We start from the raw sequence: 13,578 nt of genomic DNA, 5'->3' as shown, positions 1-13,578 counted from the left end.
GCAGGACACTACAGGATGTGGCAGGACACAAGGAATACAGCAGGACATGGCGGGAAACAATACAATGGGCAAGACATGGCAGGACACAGCAGGATGTGGAAGGACACAGGGGAATGGGCAGGACACTGCGGGATGTGGTGGGACACAGCAGGATGTGGAATGAGACAGGGGGATGGGCAGGACACTGCGGGATGTGGTGGGACACAGCAGGATGTGGAATGAGACAGGGGAATGGGCAGGACACTGCGGGATGTGGTGGGACACAGCAGGATGTGGAATGAGACAGGGGAATGGGCAGGACACTGCGGGATGTGGTGGGACACTGCAAGATGTGGTGGGACACAGGGGACACAGCGGGATGCAGCATGATGTGTCTGAATGTGGCAGAATACAGGACAATGGGCAGGACATATGGGTACATAGTGGGGTGTAACAGGACGTGGTGCCCACAGCCCTGTCTGCTCCTGTTATTCCTGGATGGACGTCAGCCCTCCCCCAAACAAAAGGCCTATTTAGGGCAGACCTTCTCCACACTGCCTGGTTTCACTGGTAAATGGGGTGTGTAACAGTGGCCAGTCTGGTTGGGAGCTGGACATGTGGGCAGCAGACCAGGATCGGGGGGTTGGGGGTGACACAGGAGCCTGGACACCCACTGGAGCAGACTAGACACAGATTGGACAGAACACACATATACAGATATACACACATACGGAGAGAATATACATTAATGACAAAGATTACAATACAGCAAATAAATGTGTAAAATACATGTTTATTATTGTATTATGAGTTATTGGTGCTATAAAAGTACGTACTGTACCATTACACGGCAGGCCAGTCACTTTTTAAACTGGCTACATGCAATTTACTGTGTTCGCTTATGTCTGCTGTGTCCCACTCCCACCAGAATCTTTAAACTCTGTTTTAACCTTATGGGACCTTGGACTTTGGGCGTATATATGCTTGAATGTTGTGTTGAAAGTCGTTAAGCGATGTGTAACTGTATATAGTTATTAATACTATTATACGCTGAAAGATACAGCCCTGTTATTAGTGTTACATTATGTAATGTACAAACTGCCAAAATACAACCAAAATGATAAAAGTTTCCCCTGCCTATACTTTGGTCAGACTCGTTTTCAGTCTGCGCTCTCTCTCCTCCACTCTGCTACTGTCTTCCTGTCACATCAGCAACCTGCAGTTTATACATTATGTAATGTATAAACTGCCAAAATACAACCAAAACGATAAAAGTTTCCCCTGCCTATACTTTGGTCGGACTCGTTTTCAGTCTGCGCTCTCTCTCCTCCACTCTGCTATTGTCTTCCTGTCACATCAGCACAAGCAGGCGGAGCAGAAATACCCACCCAGCTCAGAGTTATGAGGAAGACCAGCTATTCGCTATTTGGTGCCAGCAGTGCAAAGCTTTGGCTGTGGAAAATGTGAAACATGTATTGTTCTCTGATCAGTCCACTTTCACAGTCTTTCCCACATCCGGGGGGGGTTACGGTGTGCAGAAGCCCCAAAGAGGCTCACCACCCGCACCACTGCATACACAGAGTGCAGCGCGCGGGGGGGGGGGATCAGTGATGGTTTTGGGCTACAATATCATGGCATTCCCTAGGCCCACTACTCATCCTAGATGGGCACTTCACTGCCATGGACGACCGAACCATTCTGGCGGACCATGTTCATGCAGTGGTTCGAACATTGTACCCTGAAGGTGGTGCCGTGCATTAGGGTGATAATGCACCAATACACACCATGCAGGACTGGTGACCGAGTGGTTTGATGAACATGAAGCTGAAGATCTCCCATGACCGGCACAGTCAGCAGACCTGAATACTACTGAGCCATTTTGGGGAGTTTTAGAGGAGGGAGTCAGGACACGATTTCCTCCGCCAGCAACGCATAGTAACCGGACTAATGTTCTGCAAGAGAAATGACTCATAATCCTTCTAGCCACCATGGAGGATTAGTATCTGTTGTTCCCAAGATGAATTGATTCTGTAATGGCTGCAAAAGGAGCCTTGGGGCACTAATGAATTGAATTTGAACCAGAAAAGTATCTTTCAAAGTTTCCCTTGGCTAAAGATGATTGCTTTCATTAATACATTTATTTTCCATAAAGGATGCTTTAAAATCCTCTGAAATTCCCAACTGAAAACCATCAGAATATGAGTCACAAAGGCAGAATCAATTAGGCAGAATCTTACTGAGCATATTTACACAAATAAAAAGACAAATTAAAACTCCATGTTAGCGGACTGCTCACATGCTTCACATTTAATTCATGCGACAGCCTTACAAACCTCAGGAATTTCAGCTGTGGTGGAATGTAGCCTAGAGTCACCCGCAGGGTCTAAATTCAGAGGTTAAAGGTCAACGTGGCCCGCCCTCTGGGCTGCCCTGGCGTCTGCCAGCACAGAAATCAATTTGTCAAAAGCAAACACTGAGATCCAGCAGCTTCCTTCATGATGGGCAGCTGAAGGTCCAGCAGCAGCCCTGTGGCTGAGGGGAGGGGCCTTCCGAGCTTGGGGTGAGGGTCACGGTTAGAGTTAGGGTCAGCGTTAGGGTCAACGTTAGGGTTACCATGGGTCTGTGTAATGTGCTTCAGTTTGTTACCCAAACTGGAAATTAATATGCTGTAAATTATTCTTTCCAACAAAAAACATTGATCTTGGTAATTGTTACTGTCCATGACCGTACCATTTCACACTAAGGACTGACAGAGTGCAGATATTCTGGGTCATTATGTAGCTCAGCAGGTTGTGGGATCTGTGGCCATATCCAGAATGTTGTGGGTTCATTGCTGGCAGACAGTAATCATATCTCCATCAGGCCTTTGAGAAAGACCCTTAACCCCATCTGCTGCAGTGGCGCCGGCTGACCTTGCTCCCGGATCCTCACTGTACGTCACTTTGGACAAAAGCATAAAATGATGAAAATGAATGTAAATGGCAGCATGAACACAGCAGCTGGACCACACACGCGGTCCCGGACGGACCACACAGGGATGGGGCCCCGGGGCCCTCGCATGAAAGCACGCCCACCCCGGGCTCCTGTCTCCTGGGGCCCCACGGCCCTGCGGACGGCGCCTCGCTGAGTGAAGAGCACAGGGGCTCCGCCGCAATGTTTACAAGCAGAGTCAGCTCTAATCTTACACTGTGATGTAAAGGCATAATTCTCCTGAAGGGGTTTCCCACGGGTCATATGTGACTGTAACAGTGACAGGGCCAATTCGGGGGGAGGGGGGGGGCATTTTAATAACATATTCAGATAAACAGTAGGACCATGTCCAGGACTACAACCCTGCAGAACCAGAAACATTTCAAAAGAGGGTTTATGATCTGCAAAATCCCAGAAGCAGAGCTACTGAGAAATACCTGGGACTAAGTGTGTTTGTGTGTGTGTGTGTGTGTGTGTGTGTGTGGGGTGGGGGGGTTGTGGTTAGGCTTTGAAATAAGATCACTACAGAGTCACCTTCACTCTCCAAAGGTCTAACATCATGACCCACAGCAGACAGTCCTCTCATCTTGTCTGTTAATCTTCCCAGGAATAAATGACTGTATTTACAATCTGCTAAAGAAGAAAAGTGATGCCCCAGATTATCGGGTCAAGATGTCAAAAGTCGGGACGGATCTGAGTGTCAGTTACATGGGAAGATGTACACAGACAGCCCAGAAAGGGCTTCTAAAGTCTGCTTTTGACATCTCATTTATAAACATTAGAGGGCCAGAGACCCCAGGCACAGATGCACTGTGGCTGTCGCTCACCCTCTGCTCCTGGCTCTACATCCTTCACCACCAGCCCAATCCTACAGGACTGCCCTAAATATGTCACAAAGCTTCGTGAAAACGAGATTTACCCCTGAATTACAGATTCCAGAAACACTGGCTTCCCAGAAAAATAGCATTGTAAAGAAAATATGCTTAATTTGCATAAAAATATACTTTGTTTACATTAGCTTCACAGCACAAACATGAACTCTGAATTTCAGTCAGGAATGATCATTCAATTGTATAATTTGAAATGCATTTTGTATACAGTGATAAGTGTTTTTCTTTAATAAAAATTTGATCACAAAAAGGATGCATTTTGTAATGAATGCAATTTATTTTAACATTTGATCAAAGCACAATGATATGCATTTATCTTAAGACAATACATGGTTATTTTGTCTTAAAGAATGCTTGGTTATTCAATCATAAATGCATGACAAACTACTTATATTTTTCTGCCAGGATGAAACAAAGTCTATAATATCTACACATTTCAATTTTGTTTTTGCAACTTGGAAAAAACAGTGGATCTTTTCCAGTACTGAGATTTTAAAAATGATCACTGCAGCTTCTCACAGGGAGGAGAACATCTCCTGATGATCAGGGACCTAATCATGAAAGTATGTCTGTTTGGCTTAACTGCCAGTTTGAAAGGAAGAGACGCTCATCCTGTGACAAGCCTCGCCTGCAACAATCCAGCCAGACGAGCCTGGTCAGAGACGGAAAGCCCAGTTAGCAATAAATCCGGTCAGTGACAAGCCCAACCAGTGATGACAAGCCCAGTTAGCAACGAGCCCAGCCAGTGACAAGCCCAGTCAGCAAGGATACCGTCCTGCAGTGAGACCGTCCTGCAGTGAGACCGTCCTGCAGTGAGCCCTGCTGTAATTTCCCATTGTGACTTTACCTACAACCTGTATGCCACACCGTGGTTCTGGGGGAGTCTTATTACGTGCCAATATGTGCAGTGAAGCCCAGTTGAGTAGATGTGATCAGAGCTAAAACTCAGTGTCCCATTCCCCGATGCTAATACCAGTCTCAGAGTCACAGGGACACAGAGTCGGTCCCAGAGAAAGCAGACACACTGCCTTCTTCACCCCCGAGCTCTCTGTGTCCTTTTCCCCGTCCGTACCCCTTTGATGACACAGCGAGAGGCGTCACTTGGAGTCTCCCAAACGTGGGAAGCGGCATCGAGCCGCAGAAAGACGCTTTTAAGTCCTTCTGCGTGATCGTCGTGCACATCTCCCCGGTGGCCTGCCTACGTAAGGACTGCATGCCATTCGTCTGAGTCAGCATGCAAACAAAACAGAGCCTTTTTTCCATTGCAGGATTTCGGTAAGACACCCACAGAAGGCTCCACCGACCGGAGCCATTCTCATGCAGAGCTTACCTCCAGGGAGCGAGCAACATGGAGAGCAGACGCAGGGTTTCCACTGGCGATAGACACGAAGCATGAGCCTCAAGATCCTCACTCGTGTGACCCCGGCCGCAGAAAAAGGTGGTCCATTTCCAACGAGTAAGGGCTTTCTTAAGCATCTTACTAAACAAAAAGGCCCCAGATTAAGAAAGCATTAATTATGTGATCATGGTAGTGGTGGGAAAATGTGGGTTTTGTAAACATTATTATGGTAGCAAACAAAGATCCTCTGAGGAAGATCAACTGTAAAAGTAGGGTTTCCAGAGGGAAAAAAGCAGAGACTTAAACTCTGACCTCTAATAGGTGATGAAACCCATCATGATGACTGGCTGCAGAGTGAATGGTCAGCACACTGCAACAGTCACACAGTGCCCTACACAGACAAAAGCACACTGAGACAGTCATGCAGTGCCCTACACAGACAAAAGCACACTGAGACAGTCATGCAGTACCCTACACAGACAAAAGCACACTGAGACAGTCATGCAGTGCCCTACACAGACAAAAGCACACTGAGACAGTCATGCAGTGCCCTACACAGACAAAAGCACACTGAGACAGTCATGCAGTACCCTACACAGACAAAAGCACACTGAGACAGTCATGCAGTACCCTACACAGACAAAAGCACACTGAGACAGTCATGCAGTACCCTACACAGACAAAAGCACACTGAGACAGTCATGCAGTACCCTACACAGACAGAAAGCACACTGAGACAGTCATGAAGTGCCCTACACAGACAAAAGCACACAGACAGTCATGCAGTGCCCTACACAGACAAAAGCACACAGACAGTCATGCAGTGCCCTACACAGACAAAAGCACACTGAGACAGTCATGCAGTGCCCTACACAGACAAAAGCACACTGAGACAGTCATGCAGTACCCTACACAGACAAAAGCACACTGAGACAGTCATGCAGTGCCCTACACAGAAAAAAGCACACTGAGACAGTCATGCAGTGCCCTACACAGAAAGAAAGCACACTGCCACAGTAATGCAGTACCGCTTGGATAAAGTACACCACAACAGTCACACAGTACTTCATGCAGAAAATACACTGCAATAATGACGCAGTACAGCATGCAGAGGAATGAACATGAATATTTTGAGTCCTAGTTTTTAAAAAATCATTTACCAGATACATTCTGTGACATGCCTAAAATTATTGTTTGAAACATCTTTAATGTGAATATATTTTCAATACATTCAAATAATATACAGTTTTGACGATATGTCAAGTGGTGCGATCATTTGTGTACAGCAAAAAAACCATTTAATTTGGTAAAGTAATTTAAATATTAAATTAATTAGACGTAATCCTATGGTTGAAACTGTCAAACTCCTAAAAAGTTAATGGATTTAGAACCATTAAGATAACAGAAAAGCCTTTTGTTAGGTGGGACAACTGGGGAAAATAGGGCTTTTATTTTGAAGTAATTTCAGAAAACAGTGGACAGGATGTTACATCATAAAAATACCCCGAGTTCAAGGTGCCATGGGAAGGTTAGTTCATCTCAAAATCTCAAATACTGACAAATAAAACTCCTCCATGTCATTGGTAAAACCCATGATAAAACTTTTTTTTAAATTGCATATATAAACTTGATATGAAGGACAAACATTTGTCTGGGTGTAGTAGATGCTTGTTTAATTTTAAATGAGTCGGAAAAGTCAGGCGGCACAGTTGCAATTTATATTACTACCAAACATAAATGCAAAAAAAAAAAAAAAAAAAACAAATAGAAATGAACAAGGTCTGATGCACTGTAGACACTAAAATTACCTATAAAGGTTTTAATTTGGGAAAAATTACATTTTTCAGGTGGTGAAAACCTGATTTGCCCTTCACCCACAAACTGCGTCTCGGTAATCCTGAACAAGTTAATGCACAAGCGGTAGCAGGTCAAACCTCATTAGATGCCTCTAATTAGTGGCGCCTGGGTGATTTTGCCTTCATTAACTCAACTGGCTGTTAACTTCCTCCATGTACTAAGAGGGGCTCCCAGGAAGACATTATCTTAAAGCACAGTTAACACAAAGTGCCCGTAATGTAAACGGTTTCATTGAGATTTTGCCTCGTGCTCAGTCCCGACAGGAAGGCCGCCGCTGGACCGTGACCCCCGACTCGAGCCTGCTTCAGCTCATCCGCATCAATGGGCGTCAAAAGCTGGACTCGCTGGTCTTCCTCACGTGAAGAAAGCTGCAAAGTTATGAGACCATGAATTCCACTGAAAGTTAATTGCCAGTATTTGTGGTCAAACATTTTGAGGAAGTATTTTAAGCAGAATTCACCCTTGTAATGTAAGCCACAATCACGTCAGCAAGAGCCTTTCAATCAGCAGATTTCATTGGCTGAGAGTTTTAATCGCTAAATTATAAATGTTCCCTGAGGAGACACAATAATAGAATATCTCCGCCCATCAGGCCTACGATCAGAAGTCTGTCAGCCGTTGGAACATTCAAACCTTCCATATCTGTCGGAAACAGTGATCATTTTGCAATCCAGTCCTCCATATATTATTCCTAGATTCTGTCTGATCTGAAAACAACATGCAGGCTGTCCACCACTGACTGAATTTCTTAGGATGACTGTAAAATATAGAGTAGTTTCTGCTGCACTGCTCCATCACCTTCCACTGGCAAATAGCTAAATTATTAGCTTGACTGCTAAACAGGGGCAAGGCTGTTAGCATGTCACTTTCATTCTATGCTATAGCGCTAGCTCACCTTTGGCTGGCAATTAACTGAGGTTTTAGCCTGGCCTCCAACCACTGATGGTTAGTTGAGCTAGTTGAGTGGTTTCCACGCCACAGTTACAGCACCTATGGCTGGCCAGACAGCTCCAGTAGGAAAGAAAGATGACAAACTGAATTGTTGGAAAAGGGGCTAAAAGGCACTGAACTCTTTCTACCACCAATTTGTATCCATGAAGATTGCAGGTACTTGTGCCCGACTTACACACCAGTTAGCCGTGGGTGTGGCTGAAACGGCAGAACCCACTAATCTGACTCACTGATTGGGCACCACATGGTTTTGTTGCTATTTTTTTAAACAATCATGCTCGACTAGTTGGCAGTTATGATAATCATTTTTGATTGCGGCACTCTCACGTTCACCTTACCCCCACCTCAAATTCTACTGAGAGCCCCACCCCCTTCTCTGTAAAAGTATCTCTAACTGTAAAAAGACCCCAGCTGTAAAGGAATCAAGCATCTAAAAATCTCCTCAGTTTTGCAGCAATAGCTGCCGAATGCTAATTTGCTTGAAAACACATGAACCAAGCTGAATGACAAGGATAAAAAAAGTGGTGGGTTTGGAACTTGTACTTACAGTATATTGTATTAGGATATTACTTGAGTGAACTGTGTGAGATTGAGGTGTTAAACAGCACAGTGTTTTAGTTAAAAGAACAAGGAAGCACAGTGTACAGTGTACAGTGTACAGTCCAGGGAAAGGTGTTATTAAACACAGACGTTATTTCATTTCCATGCTGCTTTCGATGGTGTGCGGATCCCCGGCATCATGTGCGTCGCACATGGCAAAGCCTCATTCCTGTAAATATTTATTCCTGGTGTAAAATCCTCTCCAACCCTGTCCAGAGGTTATTTCCCTTCGTTTTCAGATTTCAGATGCATGATACGCATCTCAGTGACACTCCAAACTCTGAGCTATATTTGGCGAGGGACGTCCAGAGAGCCGGCTGAGGGAAATTAAGCCGAAGAGCCGGCAGAGACCCTGACAAACGTGTTTGTCTGTCGCACACAGTGGCTCAGTGGGGGCTCTGCAGCCCCACACCTCTGCGGGTGGGGATCTGGATCCCAGCTCCCACAGCTCTGTATGTGTGTACAGCTCCTCCCTGTGTTTCCTTCAGGTACTCAGGTGGCTGCCTACAGTCCAAAGGCATGCAAGTAGGCTGACGTGGGCGTCTCTGATGTTCCCGTGGAATGTGAGTGACACATGATGGGCTGACATCCCATCCAGGGTGTACCCTTATTCTAACCATATAATCTCCCCACAACGTCAGAATAATGGGGCTTTATCCCATTGTGAGAACACTTTGATCATCACAATGTAATCTATACATGACTCTCTCTCTCTCACACACGCACACACACACACACACACACACACATACATACATATAAAATGTTATTTTAAGAAACTTGTCAGAACATAAAGGGCATGGTCAGACAGTCCCTTCAGGAGACCACAACCTTCATGCTGCCCATGCTGGAGACATATGGTCCTGGTCACATGCTTACTCCCACTATCCAATCAGCTCTCAGTTTTTAAAGCCACCATTTGCACTCAACCAAAGCTACATAACTTTGATACCAGATTCTGCATTTAATGTATCTGCCATCTTAAGATATCTTGGGAAAGGCAAATAAATATGGTTGAATCACACGTGTGAATCCCACTAGGGAACTTTGATCAGCCCAGTATTTCTAAACATGTCACAGCATCACAATTTAAGGTTCACTTCAGATCCGCTATGTGAAATTGACCATAACAAACCAACTATCAATTGCCTTTCTCCAGATGGATCTGGTCAGCAGCTATAAATGTCTTCCTATATGGAATTAAAGCCTATGGGAAAAAAAAAAACTTCCCAGAACAGAGAGACTTTCCACGCAGAGTCACTCCCAAACGTGGAAAAAAGGTCGAAAGCAAACTTCACTCTCTTTTACTGCTGTATACTGTGCTGTGCTGTACTTCACTCTGCTTCCATTACAGCTGCCCGTCGACGCAGTCTGGCCAGCTTCCAGCGTGTGAGGATGACACGGGGGGTGGGGGGGGGGCAGGTGGGCTGCAGCTCAGCGCCCTTTAAAGGGAACATCAGGGAAGAAGCAAGCCTCGCGGATATAAACAAGTCGTGGGTGGCTGTAAAGCAGGGTCAGCGGAGGACTCAGAACCGGCCTCTGGGGCAGAAGCGTGTAGCTGAGCCGGGTCACAGCCAGACTCAGAACCGGCCTCTGAATGGAGCATGTAAAAAATAGGTGCCACTCTGACTGTGCAAAGGGCACAGACACAATCACACAGTGCAGAGTGTTCAGACAAGATCACAGGTCTTTGAGACTTGGGAGGAAACCTGCACAGCACAGTGAGAACATGCCATCAGAACACACAAGGCGGAAGCGGGATTCAAACCTAGAGCCTCGAGGTGAAAGACAACCCACTGTGCCACCCTAATAAAATACTAACTGAAATTCATTAAAAGCCAACTCTGAAGATAGTTAAAGCACGTTAAAGCTGAATTGGGTTAAAGCAAAATGTATAAAGTTACATATATCAGTTCAGCACATTTCGGGCACTTTGTGTGCTTTTCTGTAGTACTTCAGACAGCACTTCATCAACGTGTTTATGAAAAACAGAAAACAATACGGAAATGAAATGCCAAACAAACCAATTCCACAGGCATATTGGTGATAGGGGAGATTGCTGAAACTGCACATGTGCAGAAAGGCCCGACAGGGCGTCTCGATTGGTAGCTCAACTCGTCAGACCACTGGCGCTCTGGGTTCTGCAGGGTGACTGGCTCACAGTCACATGGGCGTTTCAGCAATCATAACAGATCCTACTGCACCTTTTCTCCGTTCATTTCATGTTAGGACCACAGGGCACATAGTTTTTCGAAATGTTACTTTAAAATGGCATTTACTTGTTAATTTACAAGTATAATTATTATCATTTGAACGAGTACAAAGAGAAAATCCCGTTTGATCCTCCCACTTGCTGAGATCTGGCCAGAGTGAGAATCAGAATCAGAGTGGCTGAAGGCAGTGACCGTGGCTCCGCAGGCCGTCCTCTGATGCCACACCAGTGGTCCTGCAGTTCATTGCAGCACCGTGTCACCTCCCTCAGATACACACACATCCCCAATCAGATACCCGAGTCCCCAGCAGAACCTCGGGGGATGACCAAAGAGCCTGAACACTTCACACACATTGAAATCCTGTCCACTATGTGTTACCTGATAACAGCCCCCACGAGAGCTTCTCTCTGTCTACAAATGACACACATGCCACGGATAACTTCTTAATTACTTTTCAGTCATATTCAAAAGTGTAGAAGTACTGTATATACATTCATACATACATTCATGGTATTCAGTAACACTAACCCAAAAAATGCCATGTAGTTCAGTTATGAATGAAGTATTAACAGAAATGCAAATACTGTATAACATATATACCACATATCTGTCACACACACTGACACACATATTTTCATGTCTTTGTGGGTATCGTCCATTCATTTCTATGGGGAAAACGCTAATCCCAACTATGACAACCTTAACCCCCACCCCAAGACTTTTGGCATTTTTAGTTTTTTGATTGCAGTCACAGATTTTTATAAAATTGAATTCCCCCTTGTGGTCCCTACAGCATCAAGATAACAGGTTTTTATGACATTGTGGGGACATTTGGTCCCCACAACGTAATATATACACCACACATGCACACTCACATACAGACACGCACGTGCACATACACACACACAAACACACACAGAGATACGCAAAGGAAAACAACAGGGCACAGGATGCAGCTTCAGCAGCCTCAGGAAATCAAAGACATGCTGCATGGTGATTAATAGAAAATAAATTCTGGGCTAAAGATTTGACTGAAATGTCCAAAGGCATTACATCATTACATCAGAGCAGAGGAAGCTCTTCTGCAGTCACAAACTGCCAAGCTCCTGAGCTCACGCGAGCCACCACATACTGGGCACGATCACCCAGACCGCCCCCTCCCCCCTAAGCAGACAGCCCACTCCCCACCTAAACCCACCACCGTGATGCTGAAGCCTCAGACATTTGTCTGCCACGTCGCAAGATCGGGGGGTGCTTTATGGGGGGTAGTTAAGACAATTCCAAGGACAGGGGCCATAAAAATTCAGAACATAATTGGTTTGGTCTGGGGGCCCAATATGATATGTTTTCATGGGGCCCAAAATTTCTAGCAGCACCCTTGAAGAGGATACACTGCATGAGGTTAACAGTGTATGTCGTCAATGGATGGATGGATGGATAAAAAAAATACACAAAACACAGAACGGAAAAAACAACTTTACCATTTTTATATCACAACTGGGTGTACATTAATGCATCTAGATAAATTCACGAAGGATTAACAGCAATTCCTTATAGAGTAATGAAGCCATTAGTTCCTTACGCACCACGACCAGTGATTTCTGGTTCCATTTTTCAACCCACAAAGACAACTTCCATTTTCCAGAGACACTACGAAAACATACAAGCTAAAGAAGAATAAGACTTACGCGAGTGGTGTATCAGAAGGTCTTCATTACAATTATTAAATGATGAAAGGAGGATCTGCTCCGCTTTGAACTTTCATCTGCAAGCTGTTTCCAAACTGTATTCTCTGGACACTCGCATAGTTCCCATGTGTCAGTGAAACGGAAACAGCAAAGCGGTCTGTACATCACACGACGGCCGAGCTCGACAAATTACACCCCATTTCAATATTATTCAGCCCGGGAGCGTTTTTCTGTTCCCCACTATGACCGGTCCTTACTTGCACGTTATAGACGGGAAGCCGACGCCGGTGTCGCCGTTTGAGATGGTGCGTTCACGTCGGGGTCTCGAGCAACAGATGCACAGCCAAAGCACACTGACGGGCATCAAGGTACAAGAACCGCTTAGAAAAAAAAGCAACAACGCAGCTAGTAGGAATTATTCGTAATTAACTTATCGTAAATATCCAGCACTTAATTTGCGCGGGATCCTATCGTTACGCGTTCCGTCACCTCTTCATTTAATTACTGCTTATATCTAGAAGAATGAGTTAATCAATTAAATACTAATTAATGTAACTATACGTATACGTTAAGCCTATTATATGGACAATATGCACATTGTCCGCCGTGCATTTTAAATAGGCTAGTTGGTTATTTTCTCTTTGTTGGTATTCATTTTTTATTTAAGCATGACGGTATTCTTTACACGTACACCCTAATTCTCGCAGTTAATAATCCATTTTAATAATAAAAATTTCCGCCTAGAAATTTAACATGGGCCTAATCTTAGCTTTCGAATTTCTCTTCGTGATTGACAATCTGCTCTGTAATGCAAAAATAATGATCCAATTGTTGTAACATGGGTATTATCACAAATTAAAAGCCGTTTTGTTTGCAATCCCGTATAAGTAATTTGTAGGCCTACGTGATTTTTACAATCAGATATGCACTAAAAAACTCCCGCTAGCTGGAACTGTTCAGTTGCATGATTCCAAGTACGTAAGTTAGCAACTATGCTTTAGAGAAACGTACCCAGGATCGACAGATGGAATAATTAATAATAATGATGATGATGATGATTATTATTATTATTATTATTATTATTATTATTA

General features: G+C 44.6%; 1 long non-coding RNA gene across 1 annotated transcript in view; it reads right to left on the bottom strand.

The window, feature by feature from the left end:
• Positions 1 to 5,776: 5,776 nt before the first annotated feature.
• LOC111843568 (uncharacterized) overlaps positions 5,777 to 13,578 on the bottom strand; it is a 20,829-nt gene continuing 13,027 nt past the window's right edge. The window contains exon 4 of the long non-coding RNA XR_002838193.2: positions 5,777 to 7,403. This is a non-coding gene — a long non-coding RNA (uncharacterized lncRNA). The remainder of the gene's footprint in view (positions 7,404 to 13,578) is intronic.

Source organism: Paramormyrops kingsleyae, chromosome 13 (genome assembly GCF_048594095.1).
Source record: "Paramormyrops kingsleyae isolate MSU_618 chromosome 13, PKINGS_0.4, whole genome shotgun sequence".
NCBI classification, from domain to species: Eukaryota; Metazoa; Chordata; class Actinopteri; order Osteoglossiformes; family Mormyridae; genus Paramormyrops; species Paramormyrops kingsleyae.
Note: the sequence above shows the minus strand (reverse complement) of the source record. Positions and strands in the feature narration are given on the sequence as shown.